Source organism: Corvus hawaiiensis, chromosome 3, assembly GCF_020740725.1.
Source record: "Corvus hawaiiensis isolate bCorHaw1 chromosome 3, bCorHaw1.pri.cur, whole genome shotgun sequence".
Taxonomy (NCBI): Eukaryota; Metazoa; Chordata; class Aves; order Passeriformes; family Corvidae; genus Corvus; species Corvus hawaiiensis.
The window spans coordinates 112,763,022-112,776,835 of record NC_063215.1 but is presented as its reverse complement, the minus strand read 5'-3'; positions in this window follow the sequence as shown (position 1 = coordinate 112,776,835).

The following is a 13,814-nucleotide window of genomic DNA, read 5'->3' as shown; positions in this document are numbered from 1 at the left end:
GCAATAATCTGAATTCCTGTGACAGAACAAGGAAAACAGGAGCCAGAGGAGAGGTGCAATTGCTGCTGGAAGAAATACCCCAAATGAATGAAGCAATAGAATTGGTGAAGGGAGACAAGAAGAGGCTAAAAAAGGGGCAAAAGCATAAACTTAAATTTTTGGCTGATATTCAACAGCTGTCCACATATGCCAAGCTGGCTGTTTGGGAACCACTACTAATGGTGATACAGAGGAAGAGGTAGTGTCATCTCAGCTCTAATGGCAGTGGGAGGATCAGCACAGCAAACAGGACAAGGAGCCTCCAGCAGACTGGGAAGAGGCATGGGAATGGCTCAGACCCCCACGCCTCTCCTGCCTCTGCCCCAGGAGTGGCTCAGTCTTGTTATGGACAGATGCCTGCTTTCACAGAGGAGGATGAGTGAGACCACAAACCACAAATATCCCAGCACCTGCACATCTGGAAAGCTGACCCTGATCCTCACAGCTACCAAAGGAACCTGCCACCAAGGTTAAACTGGCATTCAGAGCTAATTAGCCCTTCCTGCCCCCACAGGCCAAAAAATGGAGCAAGAAGGGAGTCGGAAATGGATATCTCTCCTCTGCAGCAGCACCAGAGTGCACACAGCATCTCCTCCTTGTCCCTGATGCCAGCAGCTGTTACTGTTTTTTCCTGCTCAGGAAACTACAGTTAAAATCCACATATCTGGCAAATGATGATGTTTTCCCTAACAGCATCCACACAGGGGTGTGTGCTCACTTTGAGGAGCTACTGTCAGACACATCTCAGCAACGTTTCATCACAATACTGGACACGAATATATAGCCCCAAAATGAAATGAACCATTACACGCACTCTGCAGAGAGAAGACTGCAGATTCTAAACACATGCCATTTGTTTTTATCCCCTCCCCTTTGTCTTGAATATCTAGCAAGGAATGGCTAAAATCCTGCCTTAGAGTTCTCAGAATTTAATGAAACTAGATAAAATGCTTGAATTCTCTCCAGCAGCAGATATATAAAAAAAGGTACTCAGCAGGGCTGATTTTTACTGGATCACATCTCCAGTGCAGTGTCACAAGAATGAAGCAGACAGGTTCTAATTCAAAAGGCAATTTTAAAACCTGCTGTGTTTTTCTGGAAAATCACTCTGCTCTCAGAGCTGCAAAAGTCGATCTAGCAATAAACAGACCTAGACAGAGAGAGGTAACAGAGAAGTTTGTGTCTTGGGAGTAGGAAACAAAATTCACCAATTGCAACAAAACTGATCAATCAGAGAATTTTTTGAAAAAAATTACATGAGGGTCGTGTTTCCTTCTCCTCTTTCCCTAATTTCACCATAAATTAGAGTGGAAATGTTACAGCATGTAAAACATGTAACAAGACAAATTAAGAAATTCTGAATAAATGAGAGGTGAAAACAGATTCATCTCCCTTTCTGTTTGTATTGCTTTTCAGCTGTGCTTGCCATGAATCCCGTTAAACAGGAAACATAAAGCAGATGTTAGTTCTCCTTCACTAAAAGTTCAGGAAACAAGAAGATTATGTCTGTGACTTGAGGAGAAGACCTAAAGAGTATTCATTAGAAATTACACCCTTGCTATGGTTGAAGCAACAGTCCATCTGTTCACTGCCATTGACATTGGCTTGCAATAGTCCAGCAATCATCTTGTTATTGTTGTTATGGTATAAGACTGGTTAGAGGACATGCATGCTAGAAATAAAGAAAGGAATTACTCAGGTTAACGCATATAGGGGAAAAGACCAGCTATCATCACAAATACAAATTTCTCCATGTTATAAAGGTATTTGAGGAGTCTCTTGTTCGAATCTCTTATTGCCTACATGAGGGAAAAGTTGGCCATGGGTGCAGCATCAATCACTGACATTCACAGATACTTAAGTGAAAAATGAGAGTCCTGTTTACTCCTAGCCTGTTTCTGAATGGTTTGTGTGGAGAGCAGATCACCATGAAGGGCTTGGGTGGCAATTTCAGATTTTGGGGGAATAATGACAATCCCTGCTTGACTGGTCTCTGGGTATCTGAAGAGCAAGCTCCTTGACACCGTTTCTTAGTCTCTCCAGCCACTCTTTCGTCCAAAGGGGTTATAAGATCTTTCTGGCATCTGAACTGAATCACTGGTGCAGAGCTTTTCTGGAATCCAAAGCATCTACAGGGAGACATGAAAATAAAACAACCACCCTGTTCACATGTCTTCACAAAGGCAGCACAGCAGAACAAGACCCAAAGGTGGGGTTTCACCCTTGTGTCCCCACCCTCAGCTGCTCTCTGCTGCTCTGCAAAGCTGTAATCACTCTTCTGCAATGCAGAGAAGGGCTCACTTCTTGACCTTATCAGTGCACTCACTTCTGAGCTGTACAGGCATTTGGAAGCAAGATGGTAAAAGAGCAGCTCATCCAAAGATTACTTCATTACCCTGCCCAGTGATGGTTGCCTGCTCATTTCACAAATAAATGGCTTTTTTTTTTTTTGGGCGGGGGGGGGGGGTGAGGGGGCGGGAAGTGCGGCGTAATACAGCCTGTTATGAATCATGTGAACAACTCACTTTCTCTCTGACTAAAAAGCACTTTAAAGCTCCTGTACTTTTCAAAGTGCTTGTTGGAAAACTTAGGAGTGGCACTTTTGAAGTGTGTACCTATGTGTTTCTAAGTTCAGAAAAGTATTGGAAAATGCCTCTTCAAGGACATGCTCCTAATCCTGATTAGCCTTTTAACTGATCTGCTTTTTATCCACTTTTTTATATCAGTGCTGCTGTGGCCTGAGTCACTGGAGATTTTCTTGCTGGTACCCTTAGCTGTCATCATGCATCCAGCCTTGATTGCATCTAAAAACAGCCAGCAATAAGCAAGGCAGCAGTCTGAGAGGGCCGTTGGTTGGATAAAGTTTCTGAAATTAACTTACAATCAGAAAAATATCTTCTCAGCAGTAAGAAACACCTCAGTTTTCTTTCCTTTTTGAGATTCCCTCAGAGAGATTCCCCTGGTTTAAAAGACAGGTGTCTGCCAAGGAAGGCAGGAACCTCGCTGGAATGGAAAATATGACCCTCTCCCTCCAAATTATATAACCTTGAAAAATTATGGGGCTTTCAGGCAAAGATATGGGAAAAAAAATAACAGATCTTTACTAGGAAATGTGCATATATATGCATATGTGTATATATATGTATATATAAAAATGGACAAGCAACCACAACCACAGCAACAACAACAATAAAAAACCCTAGAAAACCCAGTAACAGCCTTTTCTTGCCTGTCAAGCAATTTCCCCCTTTGGTGTAGTTATGACCACAAGCAGCAGGGGGCTGAACGCGAAGTATTTTCCATTGAGCAAAATTTTGTGTCTCAGGTTACTGCTGGGAACAGTCTGACTTCTTGAAGCACATGAAATAACTACATGCTGGAATCAATGAGAGTCTAGTACCTGACAAAAGGAAACCAGCTATCATTTACTCTGCATTCATTGCATCAGCCCTTAGGGAAGGAAGATTTCCTAAACACTCAAGGCAAATTCTCCAACTCCGGTTGTACAGAATTGCTCTGGGGTCACTGCCTGATCCCCTAGATACGCTATTATTTTGTGACTCCCTAACAAAGTATAGAAAGTTGGTTGTTACTACACAGTCAACTGTATGGTTTAAAGAGAGTGCATTAGGGAGAGATGGATCCCCAGTGACAGCTGGAAAAAAAAAGAAATCAAGTACCCTGTGATGAAATGCATTTTGGGAGTAATTCCCCTTTTCTCCATGATGCCACAAATTCCCTCTGATGCCTGGCAGGTTGAGTCAAGGAATTAGGAAGGATCTGCCAGGAAAACACTCATTCTCATTTGTGAAGAGGAGATAGGATTGAGGAAGATAATGGAGAAAAGCAGCCTTTAAGTCTCCTTGTAGCTCTCAGGCACATGGTATAACTCTTGCCCTGCTGCACTCCTTGGCTGTGGCCACCACTGGTTCCAGCTCCCTGGGGAAGGATCTGGCCCAGTGGTGCTGGTGATTGCAGATGTCCATGCTCCTCTCACTGACTGCTGATCCCAGCTGCCACTACTGTATCACGTTGTCCTTGGGAGCAGGGGAGGGGAAAACTTCGTATCACTTGTTATCTGCATTTCCCTTATCTTCCAGCTCCTGCTCTACATTTGAACAGACTGAGCCCAAGTAACACTTTTCCAGTTGTCTTGAGGTGTCTGGACCAATTTGTCCTTTTGACATCACTTCTTTTTATCCCTCCACCCTCCACCTCATTCTTGCGCTCTTCACTTTCAGACCACACAATTTCTGGTTTGACCTTCTCTTTATTCCCTGAAACTCAACCTTCTTCTAGCTCAGGGCTGGACTTTCTGGTTTTGTTCGCAACCTTCCATGTGTATTTTTGCTGCAGTTACTCCAGTCAGCTTTGCTGTTTCCACATCCACTGCAATACTGGAAGCCAAGCCTGAGCCAGTAACTGTAATCCTGTTTTCTGAATTCTGCTCCTTTTATTACTCTCAGGATTACTTATCAGTTTGTAGGTACAAACAATTCAATGTAAAAAATTATTTCTTGTTGTAAAGTAATTTGTATAAAAGGATGGCTACCATCCTCAGAAAGGACAGAGTTTATTAGCATTGATAGTGCTTTAGAGTAAGTCTTACAAATCATTAGGAGTAAGATGTTGATGTATGATTTTCCTTCCAGTATCTCGAGCAATTTATTTAATGGATTCACTGGAAGTTCCAAAACTAAAAGGATTGAGCAAATTGCTCAACTTCATTATCTTATTCCTCCTATCACTGCAAAGCCTTTTTTTCCCCACTACTCTGTCTGGAAACCAGAAAAATGGGAAAACTTAAGACCAATTTTCCATAATGTGCATACAAAAATCACAGAATAGGTATTAGTGGGAGTATCATTGGCATTTTCTGTGACCTATCACCCATGTTCCTGGCACTATTAAGAGGTTTTGCAAAACAAAACCAAATCAACACAAAACCAACCAACCAAAAAAAAATTTTCCCCCTTAGCTTTGTATATACATGAGCTTGTAATACTTATTAAACAGCTGAAATGTTCTTCTTCACTTACCTAAAGTTGCAGTTCTGAGAGTGGATTTCAGACTTCTAATGGCAAAGTGAAAAGCAAAACCAAAGCCTATAAGAAAACCAAGTCCCACTATACACCACAGCTGGATACTCTCTCACAGGGCATTATTTTTCAGTATGTACTAGTTTGAAACAAACTAGTGGAAGGCACCAAGTCAGAATAACAATTTAATAGGGAAATAAAGGGGGAAAAAAATAAAGGCAGAAAATACTGGGTTAAACTGACAGTGTCAGAATACAACCCTGTTAGTCAGGGTGGTGGTGGCAGTCCAATAAAATGGTGGCTGCAGTCCTCCTGAAGTGATGGATGTGGTTCTGTCAAAGCACTGATCCTGTAGAAAGGGCCTGCTCTTCCTCGGAAGGTCCAGTGGTGGCTGAGTAGCTCCTGTGCTCTGGAAATCCTGTGGAAAGGTTGTCTCTGGTGTTCAGAATCTCAGATTATGTCCAGGATGGAATGCTTGGTTCCTCCCTCTGGGTGGAGCATCTCACAATGGGATGATGAGTTATGAGGCCAGGCATTGATTAGGCTCATTAACAGAAGATATTCTGGAGGGAGTTATCTCTGAGTCATGCGGCGTGGCATGGATAGGCCATTAACAGAAAAATAGTCTGGGGGGAGGAGGCAAGGAAACACAGCCCCACCTGATTTCAACAGCTCATGAGGATGGTAATAGAATACACTGCAACCCAGGACACAGTATAGTCTATTTGTTTAGAAAAAGATTTCCCAGTCACTCCCTGGTTTTGAAGCATCCCTACAGTATCAAAACATTCAGCTGTTAAATGATTTATAATATATATATTCATATATTTATTTTGTATTCTGATTTTCAAATATAATTCACAGTTTATGTTTTTTCCCTTAATTGACTTCCTTTAGCTCAGAACCCAAGGCTTTCAGCAAAATTATGGTTGGAGGCTGTGTGTTCACCAAAAGGAGTTTTGAAATAAGTGTTTGTTATATTGCTTCCTGCAGTCATTTAATGTTGGTCTCCACTGGGGCCATTTCCTGTTTCAGTAGAATGTTATTTATTTCCTCACTGTGAAAGGTTTGTGCAGAGCTCATTCTAAATGGCATCTCAAGGCATGTTTATAACAACTCCCCTAGATGCATCTTTTCATTTTAAATGGCTTACAAATGTTGAAAACCTGACACAAGAAAATATAAAAATAAATAACTCTAAATTATTACTGGAATTGTGCACAAAAAGCTAGTTGCCCACAGCTATGTTTGATTCTCTATATATGTCCAGTTTGCTACAAGGTTATGTCAGATAAAGTAAATTAATCTAGCTCCAGCATGACAAATGTGTGCTGAACACACAGATTTCATATGCACCGTCTCAGTTTGCTCTCTTGGCAGAGTGTGCTAAAGTTTTACCCTCTGTAAAGGCCAAAGGCCATGCACCCACCAAAGCCATTCTCTCACTCCTCTCCACAAGTGGAGAGGGGAGAGAAAATTTAATGAAGGGTTCATGGGTTATGCTATGAACCAGGAGAGATCACTCATCAAATACCATCATGGGCAAAACAGGCTTTAATTATGAATTATTATGAAATAATTATGAAATAATTATGAATTAAATTTTTTGCTTACAAAATCAGAGCAGAATAATGTGAAGTAAAATAATACCTTAGAAACGCTTCCCACCCCCACCCCTCCCTCCTTCCCAGCTCTACCTCCTACTCCAGCAGTGCAAGAAGCGAAGAGAATGGGGGTTATGGTCAGTTCATCACCTGTTGTATCGCTTGCTGCTCAGGGAGAGGAGTTGCTCCCTTGCTCCACCCTGGGTTCCCTCCCATGGGAGACATCTCTGTGATCGTCTCCAATGTGAGTCCATCTCATGGGTGACAGTCCTCCCAAAACTGCTGCAGCGTGGGTCACTCTTTCACAGGGTACAGTCCTCCAAGAACAGGCTGCTCCAGCATGGGCTCTTCTCTCCATGGCCCTCCCACAGGGTCACACAGCCACCTCTCAGGCACCCTCTGGTGCGGGTCCCCCTTTTTTTTTCTTTTTTCTTCTTAAATGTCTTATCATAGAGGCATTACCACCATTTCTAACTGGCCCAGCCTTGGCCAGTGGCACATGGCGCTGCCAGGAATTGGCTCTGCCAGACATGTAGGAAGCTTCTAGCAGCTCCTTGTGGAAGCCATCCCTGTAGCCCGCTGGCTACTGAAACCAAGCTATTCAAACTCAGTACACCCTCTAAGGGATAAAATAAGGAAACAGATCAGCGACTATGTTGCTGCTGGTACTCCGAAACCAGGCTATTCAAACTCAGTACACCCTCTAAGGGATAAAATAAGGAAAGAGATCAGCGAGTATGTTGCTGCTGGTACTCCCAAGTTCCTGGAAGAAACCATCCATGTGAACATTGCAAAGAGCTGTGTCCACACACAATGCTTGGGGTTATCACAATGTGGCTCACCCTGCCTGCCAGCTCTGCAGCCGGAAAAAGACACAGGTTATAGTCCCGCTTCTTGTTTAAATAGTGCATAAATACACTCTGCTGATCACTTGATAAGCCATAGGGCTGTTTTCTGTTAGAGTTGCCTAAGGCATTGGTAATATGGAATGGTTTTATGAACACCATCAGCAATTCCAGCACAGTCCTTAAAACAAAAGAATTGAGAAAAGGGAAAAAAATACAAGAAATAAAGCACAATATATGCAAAACCTACCACTGCCTTTACTAGGTTTCTTGTTCTCCACCATAAAGCAAGGCAATCCCAAGGTGTGCTGAGGTTTAGCTGGTGTTTTTTTCTAAAAACAAAGAGAAATAATATCCTTTTGCACAAAAAATAATTTCTATACTAATATGAGGAATCTTCCATATCTTACAGCTGTTTTCCTACACTCTGTAGAAGAGCTGGTGCCCTTTCTGTTAGCCTGTAGCCTAAAATGGCCTGTGAATGCCATGAGATGTCATTTTTAATGTTTTTCTTGTTCAAAGTATCCAATATATGTCCCTGTATGCATCTGGTGGCTGCACTGGCACCCATCCCCAGTGGTATTCTACAGCACAAGACCAAGCTGTGTTTTGGTCTCCCTGGGGCCCAAAGCACAGTGATACAGTCTTGGAGGTCTGTGTAAGGCAGGAAGAGGTAAAGCTGGAGCAGCCACATCCTGCTGTCACTTGGGTGTCCTTCCAACCATCCCCGGTCCTCATTGAAAGCAAAACTGTTCAGCATTCCATCCACTACAGCAATCACTGGTTTTCACTGTTCCCTTTGCCTTGCCCTCTCCAGCAGGCACAAAACAACACCATTTCAGGCCACTGCGAGGTTTTATGCTCCTCCCCTGCAGAGGCTGCAGCCTGATGCACTTGAAATGAGCAACTCACCCACACCAGCAGATCCTATTCCCTGTCTCTTGATTTATCAGCTGCATCTCAAGCAGAGGTCAATCAAATAAAATAGTGGGTCATAGTCCCTCTGGCTGCAAATATGTAGTATTTCCCACACACATACGATGTTAATGGTGGCATAAGCATCTAGATATCTGTATCTTGATCATATATTGAAGTCAGGGAGATTTTTGCATAGTCCCACAGTACCCCCTTGAGTATCCCATAATGTTCCTAGTAATCTCTAGTAATCTTCTTTCCCTCTTATCATCTACAAAGTCCAGGATGAACCTCTTTGGGATAGTCTGCAGTTTCAGTGGTCCATCAGATATTGGCTAAAGGGTTTTAGTCTTGGATACTGTGCCCTATATCCCTAGTCTGCTCAGCTGATATTGTTGTGTTTTTTTATCAATTTGTCTATTGATTATTCCCTTTAAACTTGTAATGTCCAGCACCATATACCCTAAATGGAGCAGGTAAACTCACATCTTTCCACATATCCTTGAAAAAGGGAGGGGGAAAAGCATCTCTGAGCAGCCAGTAGGAAAAGCAGCTCTTCAAAAGTCAGAGGGATTTGTAGTACTCAACATGCATCTCCAACAGACCTCTTCTGCTTTTCAGTTTCTCAGTTTCTCAGTTTCTCAGTTGCAGGACAACAAGCACTTGAGTCCACTTGGTCCTAGCGGTAACCAGCCTTGAATCTACCAGACTTAGTTTTCTTTTAATCAATTTTAGGCTGCCACTACATTGCCCTCAAGGCTTTCAGCAGAAGCTACTTGAGCTTATTTTTCTGTTCCCTCCCTGTTGAGAAAATACTTCTTGTAGCTTTCAGTGAAAAGAAAATTATACCTGTATTTAAGCTTTCCCTTTTTTGGCATCATCTCTCTGATACCGCAAGTGTCTCTCTTATGACATTTCTAGCATCAGAGAACTCATTCTCATTTTCAGGTAGTATCACTTTGGTGAGGCTTTGCTGCTTCAGGTGAAATGAAGGTAAGGATTTTTTTTTTTTTTTTGGAGCTGTGTTTTTCAACCATGCTCACACTCCCACAGTTAATGACAGGAAAAAAGAGAAACAAAAGCTGCTATGGAGGGTGGATCTGGAGTTTGTCTTTATGGGCATACATGAAACCCTCCGCAGGTACCTCTTCTACAAAAGAAACTCTTTCACAGTCTTTCCATGAAAAACATTCATTTCTTTCTTCTTTATCAGTTTCTATGACTAATATAACAAAGCCTTTCCTTTCCAGGCACAAACCTCAAATCACAACAAATTAAAATGACTGAAAACAAGTAATAACAGCACCAACACTAAAAAGCCTTTGGCCCCATAAAATAGGAATTGCAAGCCAATAAACACCTCATTTAATCATTTAATCCTTCCTTTTCTCATATAAATATCAGTGGGGATTTCATATTAAGGTTTCTTTCCTAAGTCAGAAATTCCACCCTCCCCCCGTCATTTTCTTTCATCCAAAATAAGAGGACACTGATTGCATCAAACATACTAACTTTGTGCAGTAAAATTACACCACTATCAGTGGTTGAGTAGACACAAATTAAATCACCTATGTTTATTTTTAGGAGTAAAAATAAATGGATTTGCTTCTGTGTTCTTTCAGAAGAAAACTCTTTACTACATGTTCTAAGGTTTGACAAATACGTATCTTGATCCTCACAGACTAGTCTAGTTCAGATCCCCACCAGCATCAGGCAACAGACATCAGAGGGGTTTCATTTTTCCTCCCATGCCTATTTGCTGAAAAGGTTGAGAACATTGCAATTAGAAAAGCCACTTCAAGCAAAGTTATATGAAGCAGGAAAGTGTTACTCTGACTCCAAACTTCATTAACAAGGCCACTAGATGTAGGTTTCTCAGAAATGTCTCAGAAATTGTCCACGATATTTTCATGCCTATCTTGATTCATTCCAAGTACATGTTCCTTTAGCAACTGAGCCTTTATTTCTGTTTCCTGATGATTGGTATAATCTAAAAAGACAGATGACCACAGCAGCTTTGATTTTTCTCCTGTGATGATGCATCCTCTTATTGCTGCTTTTAAAACTATTTTTTATTTTTTATTTATTTCATTTATTTAAACTCTGTTTACATAGAAGTGTCATTTCATCACACACGTTCCAGGTTAATTAGGTTTGCTGGATATTTCTTAGCTTCACTGTTGTGCCCTCCATTTCCCCTTAACGATGAGTCCACTGAGTTGTTCTGTAGTGACTAATCTTCTCAGTGTTCTCATTCTGAATGTGCATTTTGTACATAGTTTTCTAGGCCTATTTAGGACAAAATTCACAATACTTGTGAGAAGTTACAGGAATAGACTAAAAAAAAAGGTGCAAACAAAGATCCTACATTTAGTTTGCAATAATCAGCTACCCAAGTATGAGATGAGGCACAATTAGGTGGCTGGCAGTTCTTCAGGAAAGGAGTGATTATAGTAACAGGGAGTCAGCAAGATCCTCTGGTTTGTTAGGAAGACAAACAAGATGTTAGAAAGAAACATCAGACGGGGCATGATGCACAAGTGTTAAGTGTTCAGAGCAGCAAGGGGGAACCAATAGCAATTTCCATACATGAAAAGGTTTTCAGTATAGGAAAGGAATATATGCTCTCTGTGCCTTCTTTAGGGAAGATACCCATAACAGGGGCAGGACACTCACATGAAATGCTAGCAGCATATTGCCTGGCCTAATGTGCATCTCATATGTAATGGACATCTGTATTTTGATGAATACAGATGGATGTGCCATTACATTAGGACATACTCCACATGGCTGTTTGGTCTTTAATTTCTTTGTTTTCTAGACAGTAGAAGGAATTAACAGAATATTCTGCTTTGTTTTGATGCAGAGAGTGGGACTTGAAATGCAATAATCAGTTCCATTGCATCCTTTCAGTCAAGTAAAATTGAAAGATGAATTAAGGAACAGATTATCTGGAAAAACACACACATATCTCACTGGTATTAGGAAGAGAAACAAACAGTCAAGATTCTAGAAAGGATGAACACCAGAAGTGGGCAGGAGCTAGTTAATATATATGTGTTAATATTTGTGTGGCCAGGCTTTGGTAGCTGGGGCGACTACAGGGGTGGCTTCCGGGAGAAGCTTCTGGATGCTTCTCCCATGTCTGGCAGAGCCAATGCCAGCTGCCTCCAAGATGGAGGTGCTACTAGTAAATGCTGAACCCATCAGGAATCATAGTAACGCCTCTGTGATAACATATTTAAGAAAGATAAAAAGAGTTATTGCACAGATGCAATTGTGGCCAGAGAAAAGTGGGTGAGAACATGTGAAAGGATGTCTCGGTTTGAAAGACAGATGTCTGCCAAGAAAGGCAGGAACCTCCCTTGGAATGGAAATATGATCTCTTTCCCTCCAAATTATTATTATTATAACTTTGAAATTAAGGGGCTTTCAGGCAAAGATATGAGAAAAGGAATAACAGTTCTTTACTAATACGTATATATAAAACAAGGCAACCAAGCAACCACAACAGCAGCAACAACAAACAGAACAGAAACCCAGCACCAGCCTCTCTCGGCCACAGGCCCTTTCCCCTTCGGTGCAGTTCCGCTCACAGCCGGCAGGGGCGCTGGTGGCTCCCGGCCAGGCAGGGTGGGTGCGATGATTCCCCCGCGCCTGCAGGGGGCGCTGTGGCACGAGCTCAGCCACCTCTCCACATGAGGTAATGGCAGGCGAGACGGCGGGAGAGATAGAAAAGGGGCTCTCTTTGCAAACCCCCAGGAGCAGCTGGTCCCAGGGTCCCTCTGGATGGCAGAATGATCTGTAGCAGGAACCTTGGAGCAGTGTCTGGAGTGGCAGAGGTGGGCACACCCGGCGTGACAAACTGTAGCAGAAACTCCACAGCCATAACAGGAGCCATGGGGTGTCCTGGCAGGTACGGGATGTTGGGTTGAAGTGTAGCGAAAAAGCTTGAGGCGGCAGCAGAAAACAGCGGGGCTGTGCAGCGGCAGCTGGGTTTCTGCAAGCAGCTGCTGCACACAGCCAGGACACGTGCACTCTGGGAACCGAGAAGAGTTCGGAGTCCTGGGTTTTTCCCCTGAGGCACCCGTGTAGATGGTGAGGGTCCCTTCCAGTATGATCGGGTGTTAATAAGGTCCCAGTTCAATGGCTGCTCTTATGAGCAAAGGCTCACCCACGGTAAGGAAGAAGCAGTAAAGGGGCTGGACTCCATGGCGGCAGCAAATTCTCCCCACGGTAGCAGCAACTCAACCGTTCCCCTCCTAATCCAAGAGCGAGTGAGAGAGGAGCTGAGCCCAGCCCCTCACCCCCAGCCAAAGTCTCACTGTATCTCTGCCCTTCCCAAGAGAAAAATCCTGCCAGCTAAGAGAGTAGCTATCTGCACCCTTCCCCCCACCTTGGCCACTTTTGTCTCTTAAGTACTCTATAATCTTTTAAGTACTTTATCATCTCTTGGGCAACAAATGGGACAAAATTCCCTGACAGAAAGAAAAAAAAAAAAAAAAAAGAAAAAATCCTAACCTCCAACAGAGGAACAACTTTGCAGATACCTGGGTCAGTGGAGAAGGAGGGGCAGGAGGTGCACCAGGCGCCAGCTGAAGATTCCCCTGCAGCCTGTGGTGCAGACCATGGTGAGGCAGCTGTGTCCCTGCAGCCCATGGATATCCATGGGGATGCAGAGATCCACCCACAGCCTGTGGAGGAGCCCACACTGGAGCAGATGCATGCCTGAGAGGACGTAAGCCTGTGCTGGATGCCTGAGAGGAATTAAGCCTGTGCTGGAGCAGGCTCCTGGCATGGATCTGCAGACCCCTAGGATAGCAGCCCATGCTGTAGCAGGTTTCCAAGGAGAAGTTGTGACCCCATGGGGGAAACACCCTGTAACAGGCTGTGCCTGAAGGGCACATACCGGAGCATTTAATGGAAAACTGTTGCCCATGGGATGGACTCAGAGTGGAGAAATTAATGGAAAATTGTTGCCCATGGGATGGACTCACAGTGGAGAAATCAATGGAAAACTGTCTCCTGAGGGAGGGACCCCATGCTGGAGCAGGGGAAGGACGGCTCTCCCTGAGCAGCGGGAGAAACCACGGGCAATGAACTGACCACAACCCCCATTCCCATGTGCCTGCACTGCTGGGAGAAGAGGTAGAGCTGGGAGGGAGAAAAGGTGGGGGAAGGTGTTTTTAAGATTGATTTTACTTGTCATTATCCGGCTCCGATTTTGTTAGCAATGAATTCAGTTAATATCCCTATTTTGGCCATGACAGTATTCATTGAGTGACCTCTCCCTGTCCTTATCTCAGCTCATGAACCTTTAATTGTATTTTCTTCTATCCAGTTGTGGAGGGGAGTGAGAGAGTAGCTTTCGT